We start from the raw sequence: 7,262 nt of genomic DNA, 5'->3' as shown, positions 1-7,262 counted from the left end.
CAACAAAAATATAAGTATACTTGTGAAAATATGTACAGGACAGATTCATTTGATTCCAAGTTTAATCGACAAACAAAGAAATTTACAGCTGAATGTTTGCTCATCTGAATGATGTTCATTTATAAAGAAATACTTTAGATGACTTCAGTGTGTATAGCAGGTCTCTTTCAGGTTCTGGATTCTTTTAAATATCATAACTGCCCTTATCAGAGTGGCAAAGAAAAAATATTCTGAAAATCTAAAGATCCAGTTGTCTTCCAGTGACACTGCTTCAGTGTGGAAAGGTCTGAAAGAGATCAACTACGAGACTCCATCCCCCAGCACTGTGGAGAATCAACAACTAGCAGATGAATGAAAGAGTTTGATTGTGGGTTTAAAAAAAGCACCATTAAAACCTGCAGCAATTAAATGAAGCCCCTGGATCTTGTGTTCTGGAGTGGGGACCATCTCGTTTGGTTGATGCTACAGAGCTCTGAGCACCAGAACGGCCAGGCACAGGAACAGTTTCTTCCCCCAGGCAATCACTCTTATTAACACTTGATAATACACCTGGAACACACAACACTATTTGCTCTGGTGTTCATACTTTAATTTCTTCCTCTGTCTTAGTGAAGCTGTACGGTGTCCTGATGTGTCTAAAAGATGAAGATCTCTGACGCTCCTCTTCAGGTCTTCCTCCTCCAAAGTGACGTGTTAGCATGCTAGCAGCCTGCTTGAACCTCCTGGGCTTGATAGTGATGTCTGGTCCAATCGGACGCCTGACTGAAGCATCTCTTTTCTGACATTTATGATCCATTTACATTTTCCGTCTCAAAGATAGAGCTCTGCTGTCCTACTTCCTCAATCTCCTGATCTTGATGGCTCTTAATGAGGCAGCAGGAGCTGTCAATCAACTCCAGAACCTCGCTCATGAGGTAGGGACCAAGGTCCACCATAAAGGACGAGAGGGAATCAGATCACATCATCAAGACCTCGCTGTTCTCGAGTAAAGAACTCCGTCCACTGTCTTCACTGAGCAATTCAGTTTCTGCAAAGCATTGGTCAAGTCGGGATAATCGAGGCAGTGTGAGGAAACCAGAATGAAGACCTGCAGGAGAAGAGAGGAAAAATAATGTGTTTCTGAAGTCACTATAGATAAGAGTGCCGGCCAAATGCATAAATGTAATGAATGCCTGCAAGTGTCTGTTTTAATTACAAGGAGCAAAACCCGATAGACAACTGGCCATCAATGTCACATAATCTGACACTTTTTCACATGTATCTGCTGTACTTACAGGAGATTTAGATTGACTCCTGTATTGTGCTCACTGTCCAGTAGGTGGCAGGATGAGACCTATGTGCAGTGTGTGTGTGTGTGTGTGTTATATTTAGTCTTTATGTCAGTCTTTCAGAGTTGGTTTGGGGTTTCTCAGAATAAGGGAAATTCCAGAATTCCAGAGACATTAAACACACATACCACTGAAAACATCACAGCTCTTTCCTTCTGAGCCTCCCTCATATACTCAACTGTGTGAGTCTTCTGCAGGTGTGTGTGTGTGTTTGTGCTCAAACTGATCAAAGGTCATTCAGTCTGTCTGTGTCTTTGGTCATTCCAGAAGACTGTTTTCTCAGCGTCTCATTTTCAAGAGAGAAGTTTTTTTAAATACTGTGTAAAGTTAAAAATAGCTCAACTTTAGATTACATAATGTAGCAGATCAACAACAGTTTTATAGTCTATACTTCTATATCAACATAGTTTATATTTCTACTTCTGCGGCATAGTTTTATTTTATTTTTAATGATGTTTGTGTTTGTATATTTGTGTGTGTGTGATAGTGATAACTAAAAAGAGAATTATACAAATAACTATAATAATTATAACAATAACTATAAAGATATCTATGGTGATGACAATAATTATACATTTAACTTTAATGATAATAACTATAATGAAAACAATAATAACTTTATGCATATAACTATAGCAATAATTAGTGATTACTTCACCAAAAATGATAACAATAGCTATAACAATAACTAGAAAGACAAGTGATAATAACAAAATAATAATAATAGCCATAACAATAACTATTATGATAACTATTATAAAAACTAATAAAATATCTATAATCCCTATTATAAGAATATCTACAGAAATAACTACACACTACATGTCTAGAGTGTCTCAAACTCCATCTCTGCATAATGCTGTGAGTTTGGATTCATAACGTTCATCCGGGAATGCAGTTAGCACCATCACTAGTGTACGCATACAAAAACGGCTCAACGATTAATTAGCAATTTAGCAAATAATAGCTCAAACCCTCACTCTGAGTTTACACATTTTGATGTCTTTGATTCAAGTAATTACAGTGGCTTTAGCAATTTTGTCATAAGGAAATGGCCAAATATTAAAGATTAAGTTGAAATTTGAATTAAATATTTTGTCAATATTAAAGGACTACATCATGCTGAGAGTAAAAACAATCGTCAAGCCATTGGCGCCCTCTGCAGGCCTTTGATGCAATGCATACTGTGTGTTAGTTCTATTGCATTTAATTAATACATGATGTATTTTTTACGATTACTCTGTAAACAGTCAGAACAATCGACTGAGTACTCGATTATCAAAATAATTGTTAGTGACAGCCCTAAATATAACAGATGTGTTTGGTGTCTGTGTAGGTACCGTAGGAGCAGAGCAGCTCGTCCGGTGAGCTGGTGGAGGAGGGCATCAGTGCCCTCATCAGGCCGTCCTTCCTCATGTTGAGTTGAGGCAGAGAGATGCCGTTTTTAACGATGGGCGGCGGAGGGGACGAGAAGTCCTGTGAGCCTCCTCTGAACCGGGACAGGGGAGTCTTTCGTATGTGCTGTTACGTTCTCGACTAAAAACGTGTCGGTTTGGAGTCAAAGGGTGAATCAGGATAACGTAGGCCATTGCTGTTAATTGATCCGCCGTAGTTTCTCAGAAACGAAGTGTCACCGAACACATCCCCACCACGGCCTACGTGCATCGTGTGGCGGACGTCACCGAGTGGTGGACTGATCATGTCCTCCGACAGGTCAATCTTAAACTGATGTTTGCCGTGAGACGTGGATCCCAGGCCTCTGATCACCGGCAACTTTCACAGACTCATGACGAGAAATATGACTTAAATGATCCTCAAAACCAAATCCAAAAGGTCTGTCTCTAAATATCAAGTTGATGATGTGCTTCACAAATGTAAACAGATGCCAGATGTAAATGCAACAGAATAAATAGTAAATTAATGTCAAATAATCATTAAAAAGAAAACCAAAAAATGTCATTGATGGAAAAATTGAGTTGTCAAAAAAAAAAAGGCTTAAAAAATGCTAGTTTAACAAAGCGATTAAATACCCAGATAAATAAAACACAATAAATGCCAAACAAATGTCAAAGAATCCTGAAAACAAATCCAGAGAGAGATGGTGGAATACCATGTCTATAATAACACTGGGAATAACATTTACATTACATTTATTAATTTAGCTGACGCTTTTATCCAAAGCGACTTACAATTGCTATAAATGTCAGAGGTTGCACGCCTCTGGAGCAACTAGGGGTTATGTGTCTTGCTCAGGGACACATTGGTGTCTCACAGTGGATTCGAACCGGGGTCTCTCACACCAAAGGCATGTGTCTTATCCACTTATATGTAAATATAAAGGCATTAATTAAGCAGAACAGCACTTTTAACTAATTTCTAATAAGCTTATAAGTGTTGTTCTGTGATCTGATCAGATTCAAACTTTAATTTATAATTGAAAATTATAATATCCTTTAAAAATGCCACTGTTTTAAAAAGTGTCGTTATGACCAACTCAGGCGAAAGATATGAATGCCATCAAATCTACTAATAAATACTGACTACAAGTGCACATTTGTTTTTAAATGTTCACATGTCTGTAATATATATATATATATATATATATATATATATATATATATATATATATTTCAAAATAACCTGTTAAAGCCTAATAGGACTTACGAAGAATGTAAACACCTGCTAGTGAACACAGAAAGCCTGCACACTGTCTATAAGTAGAAAAAAATATGTTTCATACACAAAATATCTTCAAAAATTTTTTGCATGTCACCATCATTTTAAAAGAATCACTGAATCTCACTGTTAACTCATTAGTGACTTCTTCAGATTTACATGATGCAGAACTTCTCCCAAACAGTCCGTCTAAAGCACATCAGATTGTGATCCGCCGTGTTTTGTGTGTGGCTCCAGAGGAGTCTGCACGGCTGGGATTGGCCTGGATTAGCTGGATCATTCATCCTCTATCTCTCTCCTCCTATTCTTTCTCTCGACGGACCGTCTCAATCCATTTAGCCGCTCATCAGTCAGGATTGTCCTTTTAAACCGTGACGTGTGTCCTGAGAAAGAGAGTCAAACACCGGACTTAAGTATACCAGGTAATCTTTATACATATGCATACACACATATACATGTATGTGTGGATATGGTAGGTATGCATATGGTAGTATTTCTTTTACCTATATTTCTTGTATCTAAATGTAATATTGTTCTTAATTATTTTGAAATTTAATTTTCTAAATAATTAATTAGGAACAACATTAAATTAAAATAATATAAAATTAAATAAATATACAAAGATATTAAAATAATGTGAATTCTGGGGAAACATGCTTAATCTTCATGAAACTACAGAATAAATTATCTCCTCACAGCCCCATTTACACAGTTTAAATTACAGGTCAAATATCCATCCATCCAGACTGTAATTGATGGAGTTTAATTACACCTGTGTGTGTGTCTCTACAAACACACACACACACACACAGTCCATCAGACAGACTGAGGAAGTGAGTGGGAAGAGATAGAAACATTATGTGTTTATCTCACACTGCTCTCTCATTCATTCAGGCCATGCTTTCTTCTTCATGTATTGTACTTTTCATCATGATTTTTCTCTGCATAACAACACCCTGGCAAGTTATCAACACACTACCATCAACCTTAAAATATTTTCAGCAACATCTTAGCAATCTGTTTCATAAATACCAAATAAGAAATATTTACAAATAGAAAAAGATAAACTGCGTTCACATTTCACGCCAAAATCAAATCAAATAAAGCGAAGCCTATTAGAAGATTTTTAACAATTAAGTTAATTTATGCCTCAAATCTCATTCGAATAACTGTAATGTGACGAATTATTTTGTCTAGACACCTGTCTGTCTTTCTGTAGGAATAGACACTTCACAAACACGTATGAATGAAGCAAGTCAGAATAACGTGTCGGTTTATTTATAACCGTTCCCTCAGTCTTCAGTTGAGCGTCAAACCTTTAGTTTGTTTACAATAACAGAATAAAATAACGAAACTTTCACATGTCTCTACTCTAAACCTTCTGATAATTTGTCCACACAAGCCAGTTTTATTTTTCTTGGACGTTATAAACATTTCAACTTACCTCTAACCGCGAATAATACTGAAGTTGTAGTGCGTTGATGAATAAACTCCAGACCAGACGCGCAGAGAGACGAGGACGCGCATGCGCACGCACGGAATCATTAGAATCACAGGCACGCGCCTACCCCACATTTGAAAAAACTGAGTTTTTGTTCTCTAAAGAGTCGGAGAAGCATAAAAAAATACAGATATTTTACGCTAAGCTTGTGAACGTATAAAATGATCTAACTTGAAATGTTAACATGTTCTTGAATGTAATTCCAGGAGATTCACTCTCGAAAGGTGCAGGATGAATTACATGGATCATTTCTGTTCCAATCCTGGATCACCCTTGACCCCACATGATCTCTTGACCTTCAGGGACATCCCTCCTCTAAACCTGAAGCTCCCAAACACAGAGGACCTGTGTTCCAGCAGCGAGGAGGTGAAGGACGAGGTGTTTTCTGTGCTAAGGGAAAGATATTTGTGGGCAGAGTGTGTTTGCAGTGCCGATGTATATATATTAGAGAACATTATTAGAGAATAGATAAATTTACCAAAAGAATGCTTGTTCCTAACTTTGAGAGAACCTTGCACAAACCGATTTTTAAAAGTAACATTTCCATAATGTTTAAAATATGCTCAAATGTAACCCTAATGTTTTCTCTAATATTCACAGAAAATAAAATAATGTTTTCATAACAGAAACATTAGCAAAACTTTTTGTGTTATTCGGGAAGAATGTGTTTGCCTGAGTATTAGTAAAGGTTTATTAGGGTCACAAACCCACTCCTCAAACTCATGTCTCTTTTTTTATTCTACTCCTTTCTCCTCTTTTCCCTCTGATTCTCATTCTCATTCCATTCATCTCCAAGTAAAACACTCTCCAACTGAGGAACTGAAGTCAAAAAAAGTTTTTTTTGACGCCGGACAAATGCTCCCACTGCAAGGACCAAATGACATCCTGCACCTTCTCAGTTTCTTTGATACTGTCTGCACTTCTTTTTTCTCATTCTCTCAAATATCACTGTCTGTAGATGTTTGATCTTGTTTCTGTTCATTTTTTGTCTGTTTTCTCTGTTTCAGAGGATGAGTCTTCCGCTCTGATGTTTGTGACCCTTAAAGACCCCCAGCTCCTCCAGCTGCTGTTTCTTCTCAAAGTCGATGAGCACAGACACACCCAGACCCTTGAGCCAAACGCTCTCACTGCCCACACTGGCTTCCCACAACACTTTTACAAACTTCTCACAGCGTTCATGCAACTTTTAATAGTGTCTGCGTACTGCCACTCAGGGTTTCTGAAGCCTCAAGCTCTCCAGACGTCACATGAGTCCAGTTATGCTTAGACATGGTTTTGCTGGGTTTTTCTGCTGTGGGTTTATGTTTTTGACGATCCCATCTTCCCATGCAACATACAGAACTGATACATGTTGTGCCAGATGCATAAATGTAAATCAGGAGTCACTCAATCTTGACAGCTTTTAAAATGTGTTGATTTCTTGAATCTGCAAAAGTCTGTCAAATAATTAATTGTGATTAATTGCATCCAAAATGTTTACACACTATATGTATGTGTGCTGTGTATATTTATTATGTCTATATAAATACACACACATGAATGTATATATTTCAGAAAAATAGCTTGTTCATTATATAAATTATAGGAATATAAATACAGACATGTATATGTAAATATTTTCAAAATATATACTGTATATATTATGCAAACAAAAACTTTATGTGTTTTTATGTGATTTGTTTTATGTGATTAATCATGATTAATATTTTGACAGCACTACAAAAATAATAGGCGAGTTTTAAAATAAATAATTACAA

At 36.8% G+C, this 7,262-nt stretch overlaps 1 long non-coding RNA gene and 1 pseudogene across 1 annotated transcript; both read right to left on the bottom strand.

Moving 5' to 3' along the window:
• Positions 1-251: 251 nt before the first annotated feature.
• LOC127952598 (cdc42 effector protein 1-like) lies at positions 252-3,116 on the bottom strand (annotated as a pseudogene).
• Positions 3,117-4,042: 926 nt separating this feature from the next.
• LOC127952641 (uncharacterized) lies at positions 4,043-5,587 on the bottom strand. The gene is made up of 2 exons (XR_008153011.1): positions 5,449-5,587; positions 4,043-4,387 (listed from the first exon to the last, which is right to left on the bottom strand). It is a non-coding gene; the product is annotated as an uncharacterized LOC127952641 (long non-coding RNA).
• Between the last annotated feature and the right edge of the window lie 1,675 nt (positions 5,588-7,262).

The sequence above is a fragment of the Carassius gibelio genome, chromosome B3, assembly GCF_023724105.1.
Source record: "Carassius gibelio isolate Cgi1373 ecotype wild population from Czech Republic chromosome B3, carGib1.2-hapl.c, whole genome shotgun sequence".
Taxonomy (NCBI): domain Eukaryota; kingdom Metazoa; phylum Chordata; class Actinopteri; order Cypriniformes; family Cyprinidae; genus Carassius; species Carassius gibelio.
The sequence above is the reverse complement of the archived record's forward strand: the minus strand, read 5'-3'. Positions and strand labels throughout refer to the sequence as shown.